Genomic DNA, 12618 nt, shown 5'->3' with positions numbered 1-12618 from the left:
GCCTATTGCCACTACTGCCCACGATTGACTTCAATTATAGGCTTTGGGGATTAGGTTGACCCAGGGTGGAAGTAAATCGTCTGGCTCTGCATACATAAATGAGTGATTATCAATTCTTGATCTAAGGGTAGCATCCCAATGCAATTCGCTGAGTGCGTCAATAGAAATGCTGTCACTTTTATAGAGCTATTAAATGTTAGGACGTATTTTCCTGCCTTAGAGCCTAACCGTCAGACTGGGTTTCAGACACCGCCATTACTATGTCGTCATCGTTTTCCATCCGTCACCCCTACAAGTGTCCTCCTGTAATGCCCTTTCATAGCAAGACATCAGATGTTACATCATTAGAATAGTGTTCAGAAGTCATTAGGGTTGGTTGCCTGTGTATAGCGCTAAGTATAGGTATGAACCACATTGCCTCAGTGATCACACAGCTTGGACAGATTCCAGGACTCACTTGCTGCCTACTGAGCAGTCATGGATGGGTGCAGTGAGACAAGGATTGGGTTTTACCCAGGACATGTGCAACCTCTGACTACAGGACCCCTTTTACACTGCTGCTATTATGGACTTCTGAAACAGGACTCAGTTCATTTGATATTTCACGTTTGATGCATAGCTGGAAGAGGAAACAATTAGCAGGCTTCAACCGATATAGATCTCTATGTATAGCGTTGATCCTAGACATAGAAGTGAACATAATCTACGATTTGCAGATTCAACACAAAGATATGTTATCTGCCCTTTATGAGTCATTTGGAATGATTTGGAGGTTCTCACTGGTACCTCATGTTAGAAGTCACCATTGGTTGGATCTCAGGTATCTCCACTAGAAGTGCACTTGTATACCATCTTAACCGGCAGGGAGGATAGACATGGTTGCAGGATCTCTACACTAATTACACAAAGCATGCATGTTGCATGCAGATATCCAGATGTCTTTATCTCCTCTCCATCAGAGCCTGAATGGAGTTGTAGAATGCAGAGGAGCCAGTGACGGTGAGTGCAGCTGCGCATGTGTCAGGAAGTTAATGGAGGCTCCACTGTAACAGATTACAGCAGCTCTGTCAGAGGAAGAGGGGAGGCAAGGCCTGCAGCACATCCATCACGGGGCCCTGTCTATGTGCAGCCTCAGTCTCCCTAAGCGTGTGATAAAGGTGCATGTCAGCTCCCCTCCGCTGCTCAACTGCGTCCAATCCCTGCAGAATCCACACAGAGGCTCAACACTGGATAGGCTGGTACTGTACTGTACCTGCAGCCTGCTATGTGCACAGCAGGACATAAACATATAGGCTTGAGCTCTCACCAGTGTTATTTCCTTCTTCTTTATTTGGTCCTTTGGATACCTCAGACTCAGTCCCTCTGTCCAGATTCATTCCTGCATATTACATGGTTCTCTCTGTTACCAAAGGCAATTATAAAGGGTCGAGCTTATTGTGTGGCAAATCCCCAATCGGCTTGTCTGCACAGGGGACTCTAGAATTAATCCTGTCTGAGAGAAGGAGAGAGGGAGAGAGAGAGTGAAGAGAGAAGAGAGAATAGCAAAAGTAGAGAATAGCAAAAGTAGAGAGAGAGAGAGAGAGAGAGAGAGAGAGAGAGAGAGAGAGAGAGAGAGAGAAGGCACACTGTGTTTTCATGTCATTAGTGTCATGCTAGCAATGTTTAGACATGCTTGTGTAGACCGCTGAGAAGTTCATTTATTTCTCAATCATATCGTTTCATTTTTATCGAGGAGGATAGTATGGCGTTGAAAAACACCAACAATTCATTTTTGCTAATATTCCTTATGACATTACACTGTCTGGACCCTAATGACAGTCATTACCAGCACAGATGTATGTTTATAGCACAAATATCAATAATGCTAGGGAATTCCACATGTAATATTTCATACCTACTGTAGAGGCTAACGATGATACTCTGTGTTATGTAGATTGGTACAGTGGGCAAGCTTATAGACTCACCTGCACTGAACTCAGATGCCTCTGTAACATGCTGATGTGACATATCACCATTCATATTAAATGCACCAATGCAATAAGCATTTTGTACAGCTCACAACTCCTAATATTGTAGCAGCGTTTACAGTTCAACACATGATTACAAATACATTCACAATGCATTACAGGTGGTTTCTCTATGCCGTTACTTACCGATGCATTGAAAACATTCTCAAAAACGGATGACTTATTTCTCTCAAAACTCTGCTTGTCAGATATCACTAGTCTTCCTTGACTCCGGGAATACTCAATTTATTTTAGTTTGCCTGGCATGGGTTTTTCTGAGAGAGAAGCATAAGTTATTTTCTGGAATTCTCAAAGCAAATGGTTAATTTCAGTGTGCAGGGGCATAAATTCCATGCACTCTGTTTAAAGTAGTTAAGATCAATCATATTAAAAATCTTGCTTTCAAAAGTTTGTGTTCCTTCCACAATTAACAAAAAATTGATATTTCCTTTTTACATGAAAAGGGAGGGACAGCTGGAGCTCTACCAAAGCTGTGTGCTGGGAACGGACAGCATACTTAATCAGTTCAATTAGACCTAGTTGCCACCAATATCTATTGATAATGTGATGTGAACATGTATCACAAGGCATACCTTTGATCATCAGAAATGAAGGAGATAGCACATCTGCCAGTTACCATCCAACACAGCGTGTCTTTAAAGAATAAAGTTCCAACTGGGTTAGAGAGAAGCCTTTAGTATTCAGTAAGCCAACTATTCAGATGTTCGATGTGGACAGAACAAAGATGACAACTGGGTTAGAGAGAAGCCTTTAGTATTCAGTAAGCCAACTATTCAGATGTTCGATGTGGACAGAACAAAGATGACAACTGGGTTAGAGAGAAGCCTTTAGTATTCAGTAAGCCAACTACTCAGATGTTCGATGTGGACAGAACAAAGATGACAACTGGGTTAGAGAGAAGCCTTTAGTATTCAGTAAGCCAACTACTCAGATGTTCGATGTGGACAGAACAAAGATGACAACTGGGTTAGAGAGAAGCCTTTAGTATTCAGTAAGCCAACTATTCAGATGTTCAATGTGGACAGAACAAAGATGACAACTGGGTTAGAGAGAAGCCTTTAGTATTCAGTAAGCCAACTACTCAGATGTTCGATGTGGACAGAACAAAGATGACAACTGGGTTAGAGAGAAGCCTTTAGTATTCAGTAAGCCAACTATTCAGATGTTCGATGTGGACAGAACAAAGATGACAACTGGGTTAGAGAGAAGCCTTTAGTATTCAGTAAGCCAACTACTCAGATGTTCGATGTGAACAGAACAAAGATGACAACTGGGTTAGAGAGAAGCCTTTAGTATTCAGTAAGCCAACTATTCAGATGTTCGATGTGACAGAACAAAGATGACAACTGGGTTAGAGAGAAGCCTTTAGTATTCAGTAAGCCAACTACTCAGATGTTCGATGTGGACAGAACAAAGATGACAACTGGGTTAGAGGAAGCCTTTAGTATTCAGTAAGCCAACTACTCAGATGTTCGATGTGAACAGAACAAAGATGACAACTGGGTTAGAGAGAAGCCTTTAGTATTCAGTAAGCCAACTATTCAGATGTTCGATGTGGACAGAACAAAGATGACAACTGGGTTAGAGAGAAGCCTTTAGTATTCAGTAAGCCAACTACTCAGATGTTCGATGTGGACAGAACAAAGATGACAACTGGGTTAGAGAGAAGCCTTTAGTATTCAGTAAGCCAACTTTACAGATGTTCGATGTGGACAGAACAAAGATGACAACTGGGTTAGAGAGAAGCCTTTAGTATTCAGTAAGCCAACTACTCAGATGTTCGATGTGAACAGAACAAAGATGACAACTGGGTTAGAGAGAAGCCTTTAGTATTCAGTAAGCCAACTACTCAGATGTTCGATGTGAACAGAACAAAGATGACAACTGGGTTAGAGAGAAGCCTTTAGTATTCAGTAAGCCAACTACTCAGATGTTCGATGTGAACAGAACAAAGATGACAACTGGGTTATAGAGAAGCCTTTAGTATTCAGTAAGCCAACTATTCAGATGTTCGATGTGGACAGAACAAAGATGACAACTGGGTTAGAGAGAAGCCTTTAGTATTCAGTAAGCCAACTACTCAGATGTTCGATGTGAACAGAACAAAGATGACAACTGGGTTAGAGAGAAGCCTTTAGTATTCAGTAAGCCAACTACTCAGATGTTCGATGTGAACAGAACAAAGATGACAACTGGGTTAGAGAGAAGCCTTTAGTATTCAGTAAGCCAACTACTCAGATGTTCGATGTGGACAGAACAAAGATGACAACTGGTTTAGAGAGAAGCCTTTAGTATTCAGTAAGCCAACTACTCAGATGTTCGATGTGGACAGAACAAAGATGACAACTGGGTTAGAGAGAAGCCTTTAGTATTCAGTAAGCCAACTACTCAGATGTTCGATGTGGACAGAACAAAGATGACAACTGGGCTGAAGGTCAGCTACAAACGTAAGGGCAGTCGTAGATTTGAGCTTTTGTTGAATTAACTGCACCGACTTTACTGGGAAGCCTGATGGGAATCTCATAATTGGAATAAACTGTGTTGCACATTCAAAATGGTGGCATTTGTACAGGGGGTTATATTATTGATATCGATCCATGTTTTATGATGGTGAAATAGAAGAGGTTGTTTTGATTGACACTACTGTGGACGTGTGTCCAGCTGAGGTATATCTTTTCAGAGGGAATGTCGTCCTAGACATATATATTTCAAACCATCTCAGCATCAGTCGGTCTGAATTTACATTCCGTGGACGTGTTTAATAAACAGCTTTATTGTGTTAGGAAATGTGTTGTTATAGGCAACAGATGTATGGTCATAAACAACATGGCGTCTGTATACTTTTTGGTGACTATGGATTTTATGTGGCCTCAACATTATGGTTTTATCTCTCTCAATAGTCCCCAAATGATACATCTGAAGACTACAGCGTTGCCATGAGGATATTAACATCCATCCATCCATTATCACATATCTCCCCATGTATATTTACCTCCCTGACTGACTTAAAAGCCTCATAATTCAAGAATATGAGATATACTGCAATTAGCAATGTCCCCTGACAATTTGAATCCTATTCTGTTTTGATTAAATGCGTAGAACACCAACCAATATAGTCATGCTTTGCTGTCTAAAAATGTAGCACTCTCATTCTGAAGCATAATTTCCTCTGAGGTTTATAACAACCGGGCCTCAAATTAAAACGAGATGACCAATGTGCTGCAAACCTTTTTCAGATAGCTTTTTAAATGCACCTATTTGTTTTAATCTCCAATCTCTGCCCTACCATTAGGGTTTCCCATTAAGCCCTGAAAGACAGGCAGAAACCTGGCACATCACAGGAGCAAGAGTCCTAAACAGACATCTGTCTGCCACTCAGCAATGCCTTAAATACAGCAAGGCCGTAAATATACGGAATTGAATTAGTTAACATAAAGAATGAAACCTTCCCTCTAATTGGATTAAGTGATGGATGCCCCACTAGCATAAGTACAGACGTATAAGAACATCACTGATTGTTTCCATGGATTTTAGCTGAGGAAAGAGGAAGGCTGTGCTGTGGATTGGCTTTGCCTCATAATGCAACTGGTCTCAGAGCATTTCTTCTTATTCTCTCTGTAAATCTGAGATACTCCATTTGGTAAGATGTCTAATGTTCGTATGATATGTATCCATTTGTGGATGCCCATCACCCGTTTTGTATGATATGTTACGAATTTACAAATGTACAAAATGTTACGAATTTGCTAAAAGTACAATATGTTACAGTCCCCTCCTGTACTCCCTGTTCACCCACGACTGCATGGCCAGGCACGACTCCAACACCATCATTAAGTTTCCAGATGACACAACAGTGGTATAGGGAGGAGGTCAGAGACCTGGCCGGGTGGTGCCAGAAAAACAACCTATCCCTCAACGTAACCAAGACTAAGGAGATGATTGTGGACTACAGGAAAAGGAGGACCGAGCACGCCCCCATTCTCATCAACGGGGCTGTAGTGGAACAGGTTGAGAGCTTCAAGTTCCTTGGTGTCCACATCAACAACAAACTAGATTGGTCCAAACACACCAAGACAGTCGTGTAGAGGGCACGACAAAGCATATACCCCCTCAGGAAACTAAAAAGATTTGGCATGGTTCCTGAGATCCTCAAAAGGTTCTACAGCTGCAACATCGAGAGCATTGCATTGCATCACTGCCTGGTACGGCAATTGCTTGGCCTCGCAAGGCACTACAGAGGGTATTGCATATGGCCCAGTACATCACTGGGGCTAAGCTGCCTGCCATCCAGGACCTCTACACCAGGCAGTGTCAGATGAAGGCCCTAAAAATGGTCAAAGACCCCGGCCACCCCAGTCATAGACTGTTCTCTCTACTACCACATGGCATGTGGTACCGGAGTGCCAAGTCTAGGACAAAAAGGCTCCTCAACAGTTTTTATCCCCAATTCATAAGACTCCTCAACATGTAATCAAATGGCTACCTGGACTATTTGCATTGTGTACCCCCCCCCAACCCCTCTTTTTACGCTGCTGCTACTCTCTGTTTATCATATATGCATAGTCACTTTAATTATACCTTCATGTACATACTACCTCAATTGGGCCGACCAACCAGTGCCCCTGCACATTGGTTAACCGGGCTATCTGCATTGTGTCCCCACCCACTCTTTTACGCTACTGCTACTCTCTGTTCATCATATATGCATAGGCACTATAACCATATCTACATGTACATACTACCTCAATCAGCCTGACTAACCAGTGTCTGTATGTAGCCTCGCTACTTTTATAGCCTTGCTACTGTATATAGCCTGTCTTTTTACTGTTGTTTTATTTCTTTACCTACCTATTGTTCACCTAATACCTTTTTTGCACTATTGGTTAGAGCCTGTAAGTAAGCATTTCACTGTAGGGTATACCTGTTGTATTCGGCGCACGTGCCAAATAAACTGTTTTGATTTGATTTGAAATTTGATAAACTTATGATATGTTTACGAATTCTAGCTAGGTGGCTAATGTTAACTAGGCTAGGGTTTAAGGTTAAGTTTAAGTTCAGGAGTTAGGTTAAAGGGTTAAGGCTAGGGTTAGGGAAGGGTTAACTAACATGCTAAGTAGTTTCAAAGTAGCTAAAAAGTAGTAAGTAGTTGAAAGGTTGCTAAATAGCTAAAGATGTCCGTGATGAGATTCGAACTCGCAACCTTTGCTTCTTGTTCTACATTCCATTTCGCTTCACCACTTTGTCCTGGATCATCTGTCCTTGAGGGTGTGTTAAGGGCACCTAGGTGTTATGAAGTGAACCATGGTCAGGGCCTGGGCTCATTCTGCTAAGGCAGATCCCTCCTGATCTCAATGACTTCACACAAGGAGGGTGCTCTCGGTAATAACTCTGCTAGATGATATCTAATCCAGGTACTTGAAGTCTATCTGCACTCGCAATTGGTGTGTTTTTTTTCTCCATTTCCCATCTCCCAACAACACATGGGTCTACGAACTGCAGTACATATCAATGACAGCAAGGGCAATAGAAACATTATTAATGTGTTCATTTACAGGACAGGCGAGGTGTGCAGGGCTCAGGAGACTGCAGTTTTTTTGGACCGAAAGGGATAAAGCTGGAGGAAACGATTTCTATGATGATGGGGATCAAATAGGAAATATGAATTATTAATCACAAGCGCTTTGTCCCTCATGCCCCCGAGGAAAGAGAGACTGCTGCTAACACAATCCCCATCCCATTTATTTTTATGGAAAAGTTATTAAAGTGTGTACTTGAGATCAAATGGCACAAGAGGAAACGATGGAAATAATGTCATCGCCCGGGTCCGAACATTTGGAGGCTTTTAACAAGCGATCAGACATTTGCTGCCGTCCAGCAATAAATTATGACCTAGAGAAAACTTAAAAACCCTCCCTATTTATTTAGCTAAGAGTTCCTTTTCAGAAGACAACGGTTGGCTGCCAAGTGACCGGGACTTCTCTGAGGGATTAGGAGAGTACATACAAAATGATCCAGTCTATTTGGCCCTCATTAAACCAACCTGCCTCAGCTCAGCCATATTCTCCAGATAAACCTGGCCACACCCCATTCATCTAAATGTAACCAAATGTGCAGTATCCCAATATTCTGCTGCAAAGCATACACACCATGATGCATTATGTAAAACTCCCTAGCATAGAATTCCATTACAGAAAAATGATCGCTCTGCTGTGCCAAATGATAATTAACCTGCTTGAGTGCAACTTTGTCGACTCAGGGTTGTGCTTACAATGGTAATCACAGTAATCTTATGTGAAATATTAAGCGGCACTAGAGAAATCCAATCAGTGTTGCCTATATAGCAAAAAAAAAGCATGTGTCACAGTGCATGGTACAGAATACAGCTCAAATCAATTTTTTTTTATCACAAGTGCCGAATACAACTGGTGTAGACTTTACAGTGAAATTGCTTATGAACCTTTCCCAACGATGCAGAGTATAAACATAATAATATAAATACAATAGTAACTAACACAAGAGGAATAAAATAAAATACACAAGAATGGAGCTAAACTCTATACAGAGAGTACCAGTACTAGAGCAATGTGCAGAGGCATGAGGTACTTGAAGTAGATTTGTACATGAATGCAGGGCAAAGTGACTAGGCATTCGGACAGATAATAATACGAGTAAAATGAAGAATACAGTAGCACCAGCAAATGATGATTGTAAAAGTGTGTGTGTGTGTGTGTGTGTGTGTGTGTGTGTGTGTGTGTGTGTGTGTGTGTGTGTGTGTGTGTGTGTGCATATGTAGGGTTTGTGAATTTGTGGGTTTTTTGTGTCAGTGTAACAGTGTAGTGTGTGTGAGTGAGTGAGTATATGGTGTGTATATAAAGTCTAGTGAGTGTGTATATGGTGTGTATATAAAGTCTAGTGAGTGTGTATATGGTGTGTATATAAAGTCTAGTGAGTGTGTACATGGTGTGTATATAAAGTCTAGTGAGTGTGTATATGGTGTGTATATAAAGTCTAGTGAGTGTGTATATGGTGTGTATATAAAGTCTAGTGAGTGTGTATATGGTGTGTATATAAAGTCTAGTGAGTGTGTATATGGTGTGTATATAAAGTCTAGTGAGTGTGTACATGGTGTGTATATAAAGTCTAGTGAGTGTGTATATGGTGTGTATATAAAGTCTAGTGAGTGTGTATATGGTGTGTATATAAAGTCTAGTGAGTGTGTATATGGTGTGTATATAAAGTCTAGTGAGTGTGTATATGGTGTGTATATAAAGTCTAGTGAGTGTGTATATGGTGTGTATATAAAGTCTAGTGAGTGTGTATATGGTGTGTATATAAAGTCTAGTGAGTGTACATAGGGTCAGTGCAAATAGTTTGGGTACCATTAATTGACTATTTAGCAGTCTGGCTATTTAGAATTCTGGCTATTTAGCAGTCTTATGGCTTGGGGGTAGAAGCTGTCTCTGAGCCTGTTGGTTCGAGAGCCGGTGCGCCGGTACCGTTTGCCGGACGATAGCAGAGTGAGCAAATATTTTGGGGGGGCAATTTTTGGGGCTTCCTCTGACACCGCCTGATATAGAGGTCCTGAATGGAATTAAGCTCGGCACCAGTGATATACTGGGCTGTCCGCATCACCCTTTGTACACGTTGCGGTCAAGGGGGACGGGACGGGTGGGGGGGACACCTGCTCTTTCCATGACATAGACTGACCAGGTGAATCCAGGTGAAAGCTTTGATCCCTTATTGATGTCACCTGTTAAATCCACTTCAATCAGTGTAGGTTGAAGGGGAGGCGAAAGGTTAAAGAATCATTTTTAAGCCTTGAGACAATTGAGACATGGATTGTGTTTATCTGTCATACGGAGGGTGAATGGGCAAAATATTTAAGTGCCTTTGAACGGGGTATGGAAGTAGGTGCAAGGCCCACCTGTTTGAGTGTGTCAAGAACTGCAACGCTGCAGGGTTTTTCACACTCAACTGTTTCCCGTGTGTATAAAGAATGGTCCACCACCCAAAGGACAAAGGAGTCTGACACGAATTGTGCCGAGCAACAGACGGGCTACAGTTAGTCAACTGACATTCCATAACAACATTAGTGCCCAAAGACCAATAAAAGAATGAACAACTCATCGTACCTTGACATGAATGGGGTATGGCAGCCGACAATCCTACAGAGTTCCACTTCTTTCAGCAAGAAACAAGGAACTGCAGTTGCAGTGGGCTAAGGAACAAAAACACTGGACACTGGAGAATTGGAAAAACATTGCCTGGTCTGATGAATCCCAGTTCCGGCTGTTTCAAGCTAACGGGAGGACTAGGGTATGGAGAAAACCACATGAGTACATGCATCCATCATGTCACGTGTCAACATTGCAGGCTGGTGGTGTGATGGTGTGATGGTGTGGGGGTTGTTTTCATGACTCATATTGGGTCCCTTGATAAAAGTAGAGCAATGTTTGAATGCCACAGAATCTCTGAACATCATTGCCAACCAGGTGCATCCCTTCATGGCAGCAGTGTATCTATCTGTGTATCTATCAATGTGTCTATCGCCATGCCACAAGGCTAGGATTGTCCAGGAATGGTTCCATGAACATGATTGTGAATTCATCTTACTGCAGTGTCCTGCCCAGTCACCAGATCTCAATCCAATTGAGCATCAATGGGATGAATGGAACAAGCTAGTCAAAGTAGAGATTCACTACCAGCCAACTTGACACAACTGTGAGAAGCATTGGAGCCAACATGGGCCAGCATTCCCATGGAACACTTTCAACACCTTGTAGAGTCCATGCCCCGACGGATTGAGGCTGTTCTGAGTGGAAAAGGGGGTGCAACTCAATATTAGGAAGGTTTTCCTAATGTTTTGTACACTCAGTGTATATTTATCATACTGCATGAGAACACTACAGTATTTCTTGAGGCAAAGATCGCTGAAACAAGTCAATGTTTATTTTAGTCAGTGGAATCCAATCAATCACGTATAGTACTTTGAGCTGTGTCTGTGTTGACCAGGGAGTGTGTGTGCTCAGCTGTAGTACTGATGTGATGTGAATGACTTCAGCTCTCAACCTTCCTCTGTGGTTGTCCAGGGGAATGTAGTTGAGGAAGAAGTAGAGAGGCCACAGGTCAGCAGGGTTTATGACTAGTGTCAACACGGCTGACAGACTTCCCGGGGAGGGTTTATACACTTCCCACAGCGAGCGGCACTTGCCGAGGGGGATGTTTCCCATGTTTCCTTCATGCCTAAGGAAGCTTGGCATATATTATGAATGTTTCCATCCACCACCAATGTAAATCACCCACCAAATGTGACTTACCACATATCACAATGGAGAGGTGAGGAATGATTGCACCAATTGAATCTGGAGATGATTAGATGACCATGAAAATTGGAGGAGCCAGGATGGGAATTTAGCCAGCACACCAGAGTCAACACCTTGATTTTTACAATAAGTGCCTTGGTATTTTGTCACCACAGAGCCAGAACTGTGGATCAAATGCCCAATCTCATACAATCCCCTAGATCTCAACTCACATGGAATTGAATATGTTGCCAACTAAACATTGACAGTAGGAATTCCATGGAAGTATGGTGATTTAGACCACTCTGGCTCAGATCAGGTTTACTTACTGACGGTCCATTCGGAAAGTATTATGGGGTATTGTGTGTAGATTGATGAGGAATTATTTTACTGAATCCATGTTAGAACGTAACAAAATGTTGAAAAAGTGAAGGGGTCTGAATACTTTCCGAATGCACCGTACCTACCTAATCACTATGATGATGTCCAAAATGAACACTGTGCTCTGAGATGGGCCTCTTCATCTATTCATTAATTGTGCAAACTCACGTATTGCCAAGCGTATTGGGGTAGATCTTTGTTTGAAAGTTTGAAGGACAGCACCCTTTGCAGGGCAGTGAACCAATCAGTGCCCATGGCCACTATGGCCTCCAATGTATGCTGCTTTCTAATGTACACCACTTTTATTTCCCCGATACTGCTGTTAATCATAAAAAGATGGAGGAGCACACCTACAGGTCCTTGACACTGAGGCTTTGTGACAGAGCAGGATAATTTTCATTCATGAAAGCCATCTTTAATTGAAATCTTCGTTTGTCATTTGGAGTATGTCCACAGTATAAAACAGTCCCTGACATAAGCAGTGCATTGGAATTATTATATCATTAGGAATTAAATAGGTAATACATTCTGGTCTTGACTCTGGGGACAGTTACATTCTCACATTTCTATCACATTTCTCCTTTGAATGACACATTTTTGTTCTTGCAAAGCACAGATAAGGCTAATTGGACAGTTGAGAGGCTCATGAATTGATGATATGGCTTGTGTTGCTTTCCATTTAAGATGTGGACGGAATGAATGAATGAAAGGTCTTTCTCAGGTTCCTTGAGTTCTGTGTGACCTTGGGGATGTTTGTGGAATATTTCTTCGTTTTTTTTCTTCTCTTTTCCTTGTCTCCTTTTGACAATGGCAAGAGGCTTTACATGCAAACCAATATGGCACGTGGATGGAATATGGTGACACTCTTAATGTGAATTCTCTGAACGATTTGAGTCATCGCTAAAGTA

This window comes from Oncorhynchus nerka, linkage group LG26 (genome assembly GCF_034236695.1).
Source record: "Oncorhynchus nerka isolate Pitt River linkage group LG26, Oner_Uvic_2.0, whole genome shotgun sequence".
NCBI classification, from domain to species: domain Eukaryota; kingdom Metazoa; phylum Chordata; class Actinopteri; order Salmoniformes; family Salmonidae; genus Oncorhynchus; species Oncorhynchus nerka.
This window is presented reverse-complemented; position numbering follows the sequence as displayed.